General features: G+C 35.7%; 1 protein-coding gene across 1 annotated transcript in view; it reads left to right on the forward strand.

The window, feature by feature from the left end:
- Positions 1-14,974, forward strand: part of LOC140745482 (facilitated trehalose transporter Tret1) — a 42,762-nt gene that overhangs the window by 6,311 nt on the left and 21,477 nt on the right. The window lies entirely within an intron of this gene.

Here is a 14,974-nt window from a genome sequence, read left to right on the forward strand (position 1 = left end):
CGGAACCCTCCGTGTGCGAATTCGACTCGCACTTGGCCATATTTTTATTTAATCACCTGTTGTGAGTATGAATTAGCGTATCCCTAAATGTGTCCTTAGTTTAACCTTCAACCCTGTGTGAACGACATCAGTACTTTTTGGGATACCTTGAGATGCCATATGAGTTCATTAGCCGTTCATGGTTCATTGGCCATTTAAGAATATTTTTTTCAGTTTCTGTTATCAGAATTTGAACTCAAACCTAAATAAAAGGGTTTTTTATCACTTACAACATTTTATCACAAAATACTTTTTGTTGTTTATCAATAAAGTCAAGATTAACAAGTGTTTTATATTGTAAGACCGGAAATCTTCTTTTATATTGCATTTATTTGCTCCCCCTGGTGATGTTACCGTAACACCTAATTGCATTTTAATTGCGCCCCCTAGTTATTTGTTACCGTAACTACGATCTAAGAACATGCACCAATCAAATCAAAACCCATCACTGAAAACCGTATTAAAATCGTACCAGTGGTTTTGGAGATAAATCCTAACGTAAGTTTGTCCAAACGTAATCCTAAACGTAAATCCTAACGTAAGTTTGGTTGTAACGTAAGTTGTACAAACAATCTCTTACCCCAAACGAATAATAGAAAAATATACAAACGAAAGATATAAACATTTTAGAAATTAATTATCACTTATTAAACGAGGAAGGGAAACATCGTGAAGAAACCTGCATACCTAAGAGATTTAAAAAAAAACTCCAAGGTATGTGAAGTCTACAATACGCACTTGGCCAGCGCGGTGGAGTATGTCCTAATCCTTCTCATTATGAGAGGAGACCCGTGCCCAGCAGTGGGACAGTTATGGGTTGTTGATGATAGAAATTTGTATTAATTTATTATGTCTATTCTATGTTTATAGTAAAGGTAACTTAGTTGTAGTATAAATTTATAGACTAGTATTCCTATACAATTATTATACTAACAACAACAACAACAGCAATACTAACAACAGCAATAACAACAACAACATATTATTTACACCAAATATAAGAAACATATAAAACAACTAGCCGACCCGGCAAACGTTGTGTTGCCATATAAATAAAAAAATGTTAAGGATGAACAACCCTTACCACTTAGGGGTATGAAAAATAGATAGTAGCCGATTCTCAGACCTACTGAATGTGCATATAAAATTTGGTGAAAATCGGTAAATCCGTTTCGGGGGAGTACGGTAACTAACATTGTGACACGAGAATTTTATATATAAGATATATGACAGCATACAAAAAGGCGGTCTTATCGCTATAATATGACACTCCTAGAAAAAGTACAAAAGGAAATAAGAATATTACTAATTAATTTGTACTTTTTGCGCAATTAATAGACAGCATTCTGATCGCTATCAATTTTTTTACAAAATAATTAAAAATCAGTATAGAGCTCTAGATTAATTAATTCTTTTGACAGGTATTAATTACGATTCCGGATAATAAATACATGTTTGACGTTCTCTTAATTGGTGTTAATCACGTATGACATAATAATATTATCTAATACAACTTTTATTAATACTACCTATTTCTAATTCATTTCATATCAATAGTAAATATTTTTAATATTGTAATAAGTCTAAGAGGTACGTAATGTAGACTTGTTTTAGTTTGTTAATTGGGTACTCTGCCAGTTATCCCTAGGCGGATAGAGAAAATGCCAGCAGATGTTAATTATAGAATAAATAAAATCATAATATTATAAATAGATAAATATTCCTATTAATAAAAAAACGACAATTTTCAATTCTATTTACAAAAATAAAATTATTATTTGAAATATTGCCTTAACCTGAGTGGCACAATGGGGATCGGAGGAACGCGGAATTTTAAAAAAAGAAAATCCCTATACCTGAATAGGTTTATCGTTTTTTTTATTGGGAATGGTGGTAAAGAGAACATGCAAGTCTTACGACGGGGAAATGTTGAAAAGTTGGTAACCCTAGTTCTTGATTGTGATATAAGATTCACACTTGAAAGTTTGAAGGTGGTAGAACCCGTTGTGGTTCGACTCCGGCGGCACCACCGCCACACCTATTTCTACCTAATAACAGCAGTGCTAAGCGCTGCTGTGTTCCGGTTTGAAGGGTGTGGTAAGGGAGACAGACTTTTCCGAGGCGTTCCAGCTTAGTCCTCAGGGGTAGCAGCGCATCTGTGGCCGAACTTAGGTAGGAATATCTAATCCTATCTGGGGTTGATTACACATGTCCATGGGCGGCAGTAGCCACTTACCATCAGGTGGACTGCATGCTCGTCTGCTACTCCTATATTATAAAAAAAAAAAAAACTTCAGCATTAATATCGCTAAGATAATCATTGATCATTATGTCAAGAGTATCAATAAGAATACGTCAAGTAGTCAACTAATGTATTAATTATGATAAAATATTATTCTTAATTTGTCCATGCAACATTAATAGTTTTAATCCAACAGATCAAGGAGAGACATGACATTTTCTATTTGTAAACATTACCAGGATTTTTTTTATTGTGTCACAAAACGAATGCGATTGAAATTACTAAAAAAAAATTACTAAAAAATTACTAAATTACTAAAACAATTCTCACTCGCGCCATTTTTTCCCATCAATTAGTTAAATGTCATTGCCTTGTAAGATGTCATTTTAAAATGTTTTCTAATTATCAAAACTCTATAATGGTGCTTTGTAATATATATGGAGCGCTAATTACGTGCAAAAAGTACATATTATATATATTGGTGTATGTATATTTTATGGACAATCGAGCTGTCGAGTTCTCAATTCTATTAATCATTTGAAAACTCATACTAAATCTTCTGTAAATATTTATAGCGACAAAATCATCTTTTGGCTTTAAAATGCAATTTACCATACAAACATAGAAAGTACTATATTTTGTAAAATCCATACATTTTATATTTCTATAAATATACCTACATAAGAAGCTTAAATTAAAATGCAGATAAAAATTGCAGATTTAATGCTTTTAGTAAAGCTGGTCCCCACGATTCAATTGGTCCCAAGTGTCCATTTCGATCCCAAAATAACCCCAAAAATAAAGAACCCCAACGATACAACGGTCATCAAACTCCCTATTGCACCTAATTTTACAATTTTATCTTCGCGGTCGAAATGTTTATTTCTTACTTTTAAAGGTTTACAATACAAGAAACAATAAGATAAATCCTAAATGAAAATTGAACCCAAGTAGAATCTCTATATAAGCACATGTTTATCTATACTAATATTATAAAGAGAAAAACTTTGTTTGTTTGATTGTAATGAATAGGCTCAAAAACTACTGGACCAATTTTAAAAATTCTTTCACCATTCGAAAGCTACATTATCCATGAATAACATAGGCTATATTTTATATGAAATATATTTCATTTCATATAAAATATAGCCTATGTTACTCATGGATAATAGATTTTAGGCGGTATAAAGTTTGCCGGTCAGCTAGTAAATAATAAGAATGAAATTATGATTGGTTTTTAACTTACAAAGGGAACTTTGCATGTTCCATTATTATTTTAAAATATTATGATAAATAAAATATAACTAACTAATTAATTGAGCATCTAGTTATTTCGAGAAGGGACTTCTACATTCAATGTAAAGTTCAAATTTCATGGTGAAGGTCACAAAACATTTGTGGGCCGAACTTGTTTTTTAACATGCAAGTTTCATAATAATGACCAAACCATTATCTTATCCCGTGACCAGAAATGAGATGTAATCCAATTACATTTCAAATGCAGTTAAGAGACTTGTTCTACGTAACATCACTGACACTGGAATGTTAATAATGAATCACGAACAACTCGAAATTTTACTCCCATTATATACGCCACTTAATACGGGTGAAAGAAAGTGGGAAAAGTAACTTTGTTAAAATTATGAGTCAACATTTCAATTCTGTATTAGTCCGTTTATCCCACCTTTTGTCCCACTTCTTGGCTCGTATGAGGGATATGCGTTAAGGTGGTATAATTATTTGTAGTTCGACTCCAAAGGCACTTTTGTCAAACCTATTCCTGCCTAAAAAGCACTGTTAAGCGTTAGTGTGTTGCGGGGATGAAGTAGTAAGGGAGGCATACTTATACGAAGCGTATTTTTAGCCAACCTCAAATAAGCAGGTGGTTTTGAAGTTGGTAGAACCCTCTGTGGCTCGACTCCGGCGGCACCACCGCCACACCTATTTCTACCTTATAACAGCAGTGTTAGGGGCTGCTGTGTTCCGGTTTGAAGGGAGTGGTAAGGGAGACAGACTTTCCCGAGGCGTTCCAGCTTAGTCCTCAGGGGTAGCGGCGCATCTGAGTCCGACCTCAGGTATGAATGTCTAATCCTATCTGGGGTTGATTACAGATGTCCATGGGCGGCAGTAGCCACTTACCAACAGGTGGACTCATGCATGCTCGTCTGCCACTTCTATACTATAAAAAATCCATTATCCCACTTGGCATGGATGAGGGATTTGAATTCGTATTGCAAGCAAAATGTATCGACGTTGATTCTTTTATCCCGTTTCTAGTTCTACGCACGGGTGAGCCCCGTACCGGTCTCGACCATAACCATCATCATTATCATCAACCCATTACTGTCCCACCACTGCTGGGCATAGGTATTTCTCAGAACGAGAAGGATTAGGTCATTATCTGCCGCGCTAGCCAAGTGCGTGTTGGTAGACTTTACATACCTTTGAAAAACTTTTTTTTTTAGATTTTTCAGGTATGCAGGTTTCCTCACGATGTTTTCCTTCACCGTTTAAACAAGTGCTAAATAATTTCTAATACGCACATAAATTTAAAAAATCAGAGGTAAGGGCCCGGGATTTTAACATCGGACCCCTCGATCAAGAGGCCGAGTTTCTTAACCACTAGGCTATCACTGCATGCTACCATATCATCCCATCACTGTCCCTCATCAACCCATCACTGTCCCCCTGCTGGGCACGGGTCTCCTCTCATAATGAGAAGGATTAGGCCATAGTCCATCGCGCTGGCCAAGTGCGTATTGGTGGACTTAAATACCTTTGACATTTATTTTTATAAATCTCACAGGTATGCAGGTTTCCTCACGATGTCTTCCTTCACCGTTTAAGCAAGTGATAATTAATTTCTAATACGCACGTAACTTTAAAAAATCAGAGGTGCGTGCGAGGTTTTTCAACCTCGGACCCCTCGATTAAGAGGCCGAGTTTCTTAACCACTAGGCTATCACTGCATGCTACTATAACCATTACGTATTTAATGCCAACATGTGTGACGGAAGCTAAACTGACCGAAGGTCTACGGCTCTGTAACAAGGTTCACATTATTACATAACAAATAACATTATATAAAGTAATCATATACTCTTAATGCTACGCTGATCTCTGTTTGTTTATATTCACATTAAAGTTAACCGCACATTGGTCGCTATCGCTTGAGCAACTGGTAGCTTAATGTCCGTTATTAATAACCCATCTGTCAATGTTTTGCCTGTCAAAGATTGACATTTAATAATTTCTTCCTACTAAAAATTGTTTAATTTCGATCTTTTTGTAAAATGACAAAATTTGGATAGATTGGTTATTAAAAACGGTTATTAATGGATAAGTTTTCGTTAACTGAACAGTAGCTCCTCAGCGAGTATTTAGTAGCTCTTGCATCTTGCAGACGCGTAGACTGTTGACATTTTTTTAATATCGTTAATTAAACATGTATTGCTCGTTGGTAGCTCACAAACCAAATCGAACGCTCGAATGATAAGATTAAGCAACTGCTCAGTAGCTCCAACGACAATATGGTTGCCGACGCAGCTATGACACGATAGTAACCAATACGCGGTGAGCCTGTAAAGTCATATTATGTAACACACATGTCTGAACGAATAAGTCAAATCTATCTTTTTCTTGTATAAAGTCAGGAAACTTATAGAATTATTGATCAAAAATAATTAGCTGTGATATTGATTTAATTTGTCTATTACTATAACAACTAATTGACAACTGATCGATTATCTGTACCCTTAGTACGAGTTTTTACGTTTTTACAAAAATGACTGTTTTTGTATTTGTTTACGTATTTCCCATACATTTCCAATCAGTTCTGATACAGTCCGCTAGGGGCGCTGATTGGAAAAGTATGGGCAAATATGTGAACAATAATACAAAAACAGTCAATTTGTAAAAACGTAAAACCGCATACTCAGGGTACTGGTTGAATGTCTCGTTTCTCAGATTTTTTATTAATAAAATTGACCGATTGCTTAATTTTAAATTATATGGAAAATTTAGGGGGAAATCTCGTCGTTGTACTTTTATAACGTTACTAACGCGGCAAACGTTGTGCCATATAAATGAAAAAAATGTTAAGGGTGAACAACCCTTATCACTTAGGGGTATGAAAAATAGATAGTAACCGATTCTCAGACCTACTGAATATGCATATAAAATTTGGTGAAAATCGGTAAAGCCGTTTCGGAGGAGTACGGTAACTAACATTGTGACACGAGAATTTTATACATAAGATATTTTTATGCGGCTGGTGAGGGTAATGCTTCTGAGCGTATATTTTATCTATGCCTCATACTGTGGTACGCCCAGCGGCCCAAATGGACAAAAACTGGTGAGTAGCCAATTCTGAAAAATTGTAATTTTTGAAGTTAAAATATCTGAAGGCGTCGTTCATATAAATCATGTTTAGATTTAATTGTTTAACCTAACGATTACGCAGACTTGCCACCTGATGCAAAGTAGTGAACGCCGCCTACATTTGCAACACCAGAGGAGTCGCCAATGCATCCCCGGCTTTGGATAAGAGCTCTCAGATTAAATTTTGGTCAAATATTTATTTAAATTAATAAAGCCATTCAGGTCGCTTCTACGAAATATATAATTAATATATTTCGTGGAATCTACCTGATTGACTTCACCGTTATTTAAAGTTATGTCAGATCACGTAAGTCAGCGTTGATCGGTTATCAATATGTACTCGTACGACGGTTTGAAATTACACCCGCCAACGGTGCAATACACGAATATGCAAACATTATCATGTTACATATTTAAAGGTATTGAGTTGAAACATACTTCTATATTTCTTTATGATTTTTAGGGTTCCGTACCCAAAGGGTTAAAACGTAACCCTATTACCAAGCCTCTTTTTGTTACAAAAATATATATCATTAAATTATACCAAGGCTTATAAATCCTAAAGACAAATTAGTAGTTGTAGCTTAAAATTATAAATTTATATAATTATAATTGCTTTATTCAGAAGGCTGATTATAATCTAAAGTTGACAATAAAAATATGAGTGTCATTAGGGATTTAAAATGTTAATCTTCTAAAAATTAAAAGAATATTTAAGGAATCCATTAAGTAGCTTAATTATCAATCTTAACGCTGAAATAGAACGTCACTAAACATTTATATTTTTTTATAATATGGGAATAGCAGACGAGCATGCAGTCCACCTGATGGTGAGTGGCTACTGTCGCCCATGGAGATCTGTAATCAACCCCAGGTAAGATTAGATTCTTATCTGAGGTCGCCCACAAATACGCCTATACCCCTGAGGCCTAACCAGGAATGCCTTGGATGAGTATGTGTCACTTACCAAACCCTTAAAACCACAATACAGCAGCTCTTAACACTACTGTTATTTCGAAGAAGTCGGCGTGGCGGTGGTTGTCCCTATAGTTCCGGGAGTAGAATAGGGCTACGGTATCCCCTGCCTGTCGCAAGAGGCGACTAAAAAGTGGCTTTCAGGCTTGCGGGCGGCAAGAGTGGGAGCTCGAATCGTCCAGTAAGCGACCCCGGGAAGGACGGCGGTATGTGTGGTCGCATACCGTCGTAAACACTACATGGTGTGGGTGGAGCGAAAACTGCTCCCCAGGGTAGAGCCCGATCGGGCATCGCGCTTGCAGGGCTCCGGTTGTGTTCCGTCGGAGATCCCGGAGTTCTCCAACAAGCGTTGAGGACGGCCACCGGGGGGTTTAGTGCGGTTAAAATCCCACATAACCCGGCGTCGCTCCCACGTCGTCGTGTACCTTTTGAAGATTTCGTCCTCGAAAAAAAAGAAGGTGTAGCGGTGGTTCCGTTGTTGAACCACCTACTTCTACCACTTTCACATAATGGAGAGTTAATGATATTCTTTCTTCCTCTGTATCGGTCCTTCTAATATCGCACAACTGTAAATACTGATTACAAATCCCAAGCGTCCTATATAACTCGTAGTTGATTTAAAACAATCGTTAAAAGTTCTATTATCTCAATTGGTAGTTATTGACCGATATCATTATTGGTATGCAGTACGTATTTAATTCAGTTTTGGTCGCATATTAAATGTGTGTCCTAAAATTGAACGGATTGTCATATTACAATAACATCACGCGAGATCAATGCCCCTACAATACAATACAACTACCTACTAATCAGTTTATGTAATGTTTTGCTTCCCAAAAATTCACCTTAGCTAATTTGAGACTACTAGATATTGTCAACTTTCGATCTTTAGTAAGAGCTTTGATATTTTTAATATGTTTACGAGGGAAACCTTCAAAATGTGCCCTATGCCGTGGGAGCGACGCAGGGTTATGTGGGATTCTTATCGCACTTAAACCCCCCCGGTGGCCGTCCTCCGCACTGCGTTGAGGGCTTCGGGATTTCCAAAAGAACGCAACCGGAGTCCTCTTAGCGCGTTGCCCGTCGGGCTCCGCCCAGGTGAGCTTGGCGCTCGCTACACCGTCTTGTGCGTACGACGGTATGCGAGCACACATACCGCCGTCCATTCCGGGGTCGCTTGCTGGGCGGTTCGAGCTCCCACTGTTGCCGCAACCCCGGAAGCCCCCTTTTAGTCGCCTCTTACGACCGACAGGGTATCCCCTGCCTGTCGTAAGCCTTAGCTGTAGCCCTATTCTGGTCCCTAAACTACAGGGACAATACTGACTTACCTTTTTTTTGTTGATGAGGGTATCCCACCTTCAAAAGGTACCCGACGCCATGGGAGTGACGACGGATTATGTGGAATTTTTACCGCACTAAAACTCCTCCGGTGGCCGTCCTCAGCGTTTGGTGGAGAACTCCGGGATCTCCAACGGAACATAACCGGAGCACACTGACTTACCTACCAAGCGTTTATCTTGGCCCTTGGGAGTGGCCAACGCCTCACTAAGCAACTTCATGTGGAATCCCTGTTCTATTAATTTAGAACAGGGATTCTAAATTAATAGAACAGGGATCGTTATAGCTCTAGCAGGGAGTAGGGCAGGAGGGGGCGGTATGCCCCGGGCCTCCGGTCCTGAGGGCACCCCAAACACAGTTGGTAACGCTTCCGAATATCTGTGTACAAAATGTGCTAAAAGCTAAAAAAGAAGGTCGTTAGAACCAAGCCATCTGTGTAATGTGTATAAACCAGCGAAAAAGAAACCATCGCTGAAATACGTATACGTCGCCAAGAAACCCAATGACACATTGGTAATTCTGTAAAATATAATCAACTTTTTAGACTGGGGGCTTCCGTTCAACATCACCGTTCACCAACAGGTTGAATGCACGTTTGCTACTGCAAATCTTATAAAAATGCATTTGTGATGATCAAACAACACAGGTAATCTTGAGACTACCAATAAGGAAGACATAAAAACTGTTTATATATATGTGCATGAATAAATTAAGCTAGATTTTTGGAAACCTGATTGTATTTAAATTTTTCAATATTTTTGATTATATTTCCACATGATCACTGATCGTGATCGTGGCATCTTATGCCAAACACCAATTCTCAAACATTTCATATTTTTCCTATATCTTAAAAAATATGATCAAATGTAATCGTCCTTCTAGGAATTTGTGATCTCAAACTTAAGTAATATTACAATATTACTAGTATAGTAGTAGTATACTAGTCTAGTTAACGAATTGAAAAACGTGAAAAATAGAGTTAACGCTCCTAAAATATGAGAGATGGCTCATTCTATTCAGAATGACGTACAGAAAGAATATCACAAGGATTTTTCATCACATAAAAATGCATTTTCTTTTAACAAAACAAAATTTAATAAAAATTACTTTAGTTGTTTGTTAATAAATAAAAAACGACTATGAGTTAAATGATGTAAAAAGAAGATCCGGAAAGAAGAGGAAAATGCATGTATAACTTAAATTTAACACTGAATATAGGTCTCTACATAGTTTGTATTTACTATAATTATAAATTTAAAAATTAGGAAAAATTATCCTGTCATCCGAACAGTCGAATGAATAAAATCCCTTTAGATTTTTCTAAAGTTTATTTTTCAAAATGTTATTCGATTGTTACACATTTTTTCTATATTTCTGAAAACACTAAAATTGACGCTATATTTTTTTCCAAGAAATGTAATATGAAATTAAAATAATTTTTTTACATCTTATTTTGTTTAAAAAACTTTTTGTTTATGTGCAGAAATCCTTGAGATTATTGTTTTTTATAGATACTTTATTCTGAATTGAAACAGCTATTTGTCATATTTCATACTTTTCATTTTAGGAGCTTTATCTCTATTTTCCACGTGTTTCAATTGTTGACTAGACTATACCTATGTGCACTGCTATTAATCGCATGCTCGTTGTTTGAACGTCCTTGTCAACCCATTACTGTCCTAACGATGGGCACGGGTCATCTCTCCGATTGAGCACTAGGATATCGCAAAAGCCAAGTGCGATTTATTAGACTTCTAACCTTTGAGAACTTTAAAGAACTTAGATTGTAGATTGGCGTGTAGATTTCGTCCTTACGGTCATGAAGTTTTCCTTTACCGTTATAACAAGTAATAGTGATATCTAATACTCACATATTTGAAAAATCAGAGTACTCATACTACTCATCTACTTGAGGTCAAGATGAACGGAGTGCTTTAACAAATTTAGAGAACACATACATCAGTAATACATCAGACGTCAGTACATACACACCCACTGTAAACTACCAGAACGGTTCTATCATGTTTATCCCCTATAAAATGAACTAAAAAATAATCAGGGTATTGTACTTAAGAAAATCATGGCAAACACGCAGACAGACATTATTATTACATTCATAATTAAAAACAATAAATAGGTGACGACCAATATTTTTCTTCCAAATTGTTATTGACACCACATGACCTATTTGAATAAAATTTTTGTTGTTGTAAACTAGATAATTATGTTAATCTAAAGTGCATTTTTAGTTTATGAATGTGTTTCAACTTCGTAGACGCCGTGACATTAGACAATTTAAGGGCGTGTCGAAATCTCATATGTAGGGTCCCGTACTTACGTTTAAAAAACTATTTTAAACGTGTGTCATACACATTTTGTAAAGGTTTTAAGTTTCTACTGATTAAGTTTTTTGTTAACTCGGAAAAATCCTCTTGGATCCTCTTCTGCCCGGGGAGCAAAAGGGGTATGTCGGACTCTTACCGACTAAAACTCCGCGGCGTTCCTCTGTACGCTCGATGCCGGGTCATGAGGAGCGTGAGCATTACTTTCGCCGCCCGGCAACGTCGGCTGTTGCTGGTGTTAACGCCAGCCACGTCCCGAGAGGGAGGGGCCTATCTCATTGTGTCCCTCATAAGATGAGCGTGCAGAACGCACACACGACATCTCGAGCCCGTGACGCTGGAGTTGGATTCTCCCGAATCCACCGCCGTAGGCTCATGGGACTGCTTTCTTTGCATTCTGCCACCTTCAAAATATTTTTAGTAATAATGTTCTGTTCGCATTATTTTTGTATGGAACCCTAAAAAATCTTAATAATACATACACAAGTATGAATTTTGGATAATTAAATGTCATGACACTAAGATTATCCGTGCGGCATCGACTTTTTTTGCTAAAAACTATCTAAACTCTGAATTGTTATTCAGAGGTAGTACCGAAACAGTTCAACGATGTGAATATTAAGATGTTTGTGACATCTTTTACAATGTCAATATTGTTTTCTTTAATTTGTAGCTGTTTGCAGTGATCACCTTTGATGGTAAGGGACAACAATGTAACGCGACCGGCCGTCACGTCGCAGTAGAAATATTTCACGGTGTCCCAAAGAACAACACTTTTTCGTCAACTAATTCCTTTTAGGGAGGGGCGCCCACCACTGAAATAAAATGTTCCATAATAACATAGATTAGTAAAGATACTTCGCCGCCTTGAAATTGAATAAAGCCACAAACGGCTTATTAGTAAGTTCTTTTTTTGAATTCTTGACCAATAAAAACACATTTAGAGAAAAATTACGAATAAATAACGAATACTGCGTAATTTACATAATAAATAAATAATTATTTCAAATATTTTAGGGACATTTTAACACGGAGATGTTGCAAAACCTTTTTACGCAACTATTTCAATTATCATAACTGGGTACATTTTCTTGTTAGGAGTGAGTAATCTTTACTAATCTATGCATAATAAAAGTAAAATTCGTAAGTAATAATGTATATTACATTATTATTTACGAATTTTTACCCAAAATTGCCTACATTGTGGATTAGCTATTAACAAACTAATGGGGATTGCATATAAATGAACGCCATTTTTCAATTTGAACAATTTGGTAGAGGACATTTTATTCTATCGGTTTTTGGATTTTTTGTTGTAATTAATTAATGTTCACATTGTTCGCATTACTAAATGGAATATTATGTTACTGTGCGCAATTTTGTTCAATACTGATGCATGCTGATGATGATTTATACAAAGTCCATAAAAATGTTTATATATTTTCATTATTACTTGTTGGTTAAATAACAGTTGTTTAATTAGCATTTTCTTATATTAGCAAAAATGTAAAAAGATCTCTTTGGTCGTTTTTTGTACTGAGACTACGCGGACGCTCTGTACCCTTACCATGAGTTTTTACGTTTTGACAAATATGACTGCTTTGGTATTTGTTTACGTATTGTCCCATACGATTTCCAAGTTCTATAGTCTAAGTTTCCAATATAATCCGCTAGGGGCGCTGATTGGAAATTTTGGTGTGGAAAAAACTCATGGTAAGGGTACTGTAGAGACTTTGCCCCCTCAGGTGGTCATTTCACACTTTGAAAAACACTGATCTACATCAACAACGGCTATATACGCGCTGTCATCAAATCGTATGACGACATCATTTTTTAGCAACTAAAATTAGTACAAGTTACTAAAACATTAACAATAATTAATGCTACATAGACATTTGCATTGTTTTAAAACTGATGAGCTACGTAATTTAGAGAAATTTTATTATAAGCAATGTCGAAATATTGAATATAAATATTGCGCCACATTTCAACTTTTTAACTTAATTGAATGTGTGGTTAAACCTGTTTGCGTATATATTTGATAATTATACTCGTTAAATCTTAATCGTTGTTTTTTAAAACCATTATCGTTAAAAAAGTAAGATATTTTTAGGTGTTCTCTTAATTTCGTAATATTATTTATCAAATATGTATTTAAATATTAATCAAGTATACGATAAATTTATTATTGCCTGCAGCTCAAACGGCTTAACAGATTTCAACGTAAGAGGTGTCGTTGGATTCGTCTTAATTATACGATTTAGATAAGCTAGGAACATTTTTAAAGCGTCTGTTTTTTTTTTGTTTTTATAATTTTCTTAAACCTCTTCTAGAACGTAAGTCACTTATCTCATTGTAATTCTAAATGTTAGAACAGCTGTTAGAACATCTGTTTAAATGACATTTATTTATTTATTCTTAAAGCTCGAATAGTACACATTTCGCTTCGCATTTCGCATTTTTTAAATCTTAATTCTTTATAAACTATGTATAATGAATTTTAACGGCACCCGATTAATCGTCGTATTTGATAAATAATCCAAAATTGAATTATTTTTAAGTAGCCGTTGCTCCCGACTTTGCTCGTGTAGACTATTAAAAAAAGGCAACTGCCGCTCATAGACATATGTAGGTAATTAACCACTAAACTTGAAAATCCGTGTCACTACCCTCATCATCAAAAATCGGTAAATCTCATTTTACCACATTTAGTCTTGCCGAATACGGAATTTCAGGCGAAAAGAAACACCACACTGATTAGGCATGTTATTATTGGCAATTTGACAGCATAAAAATCGGTCGCCTATAACCTAAAATTGATCCGAATCACAGCTGAACACCTCAACACTGCTGTTATGAGGTAGTATCAGTTTATGGTGGAAACCTTCAAAACATATATTAGATTGAAGATGTACCATCGTTTTTAGTAGAATTTAAAAGATAGGTAGGTATATTATAGAAAGACTAGTTGACCCGGCAAACACTGTGTTGCCACATAAATAAAAAAATGTTAAGGGTGAACAACCCTTATCACTTAGGGGAATAAAAAATAGATAGTAGTCGATTCTCATACCTACTTTGCATGCATATAAATTTGGTAAAAATCGATAAAGCCGTTTCGGAAGAGTACGGTAACTAACATAGTGACATGAGAATTTTATATATAAGGTATACACAATTAATCATTGATAGCAGGGACCTATAGTGTACGTAGAAAATATAATAATTCTTCATGTAAACTGTATTAAAATCGTTCATTGATCTTTAATAGTAATACTATTATATCATAACATCACATACAGGTACCAGTTATGTAACGTTTAAAAACTTCTTCAGATAATTCATTTATCTCTTAATAAAACAATTAAACTATTAATCATAATTGCTGCGCATTTACTTGAAGTGTTATTGTTAAGGTGATCTACTGAGCTCAAATCACAAACAATCAGTGCCTATAATAACATCCCAGTGCAAACAGTTTTAAGTCCTCTATTACGAGATTAGTTATGCCTTGTTCACATATCATTTTGTAAAAGTGTTTGTAGATAAGATTTTGTAAAAGATTATGTAAGCGAGAATTTCATGCTTGACGAAAAGTATTTTTTATAATACCCATTAGAGTAACAGATGCAGTCCACCTGATGGTAAGTGTCTTCTG

This window comes from Epargyreus clarus, unplaced genomic scaffold (genome assembly GCF_041222505.1).
Source record: "Epargyreus clarus isolate Ecla_fem2 unplaced genomic scaffold, WU_Ecla_fem_2.2 ptg000010l, whole genome shotgun sequence".
NCBI lineage: Eukaryota > Metazoa > Arthropoda > Insecta > Lepidoptera > Hesperiidae > Epargyreus > Epargyreus clarus.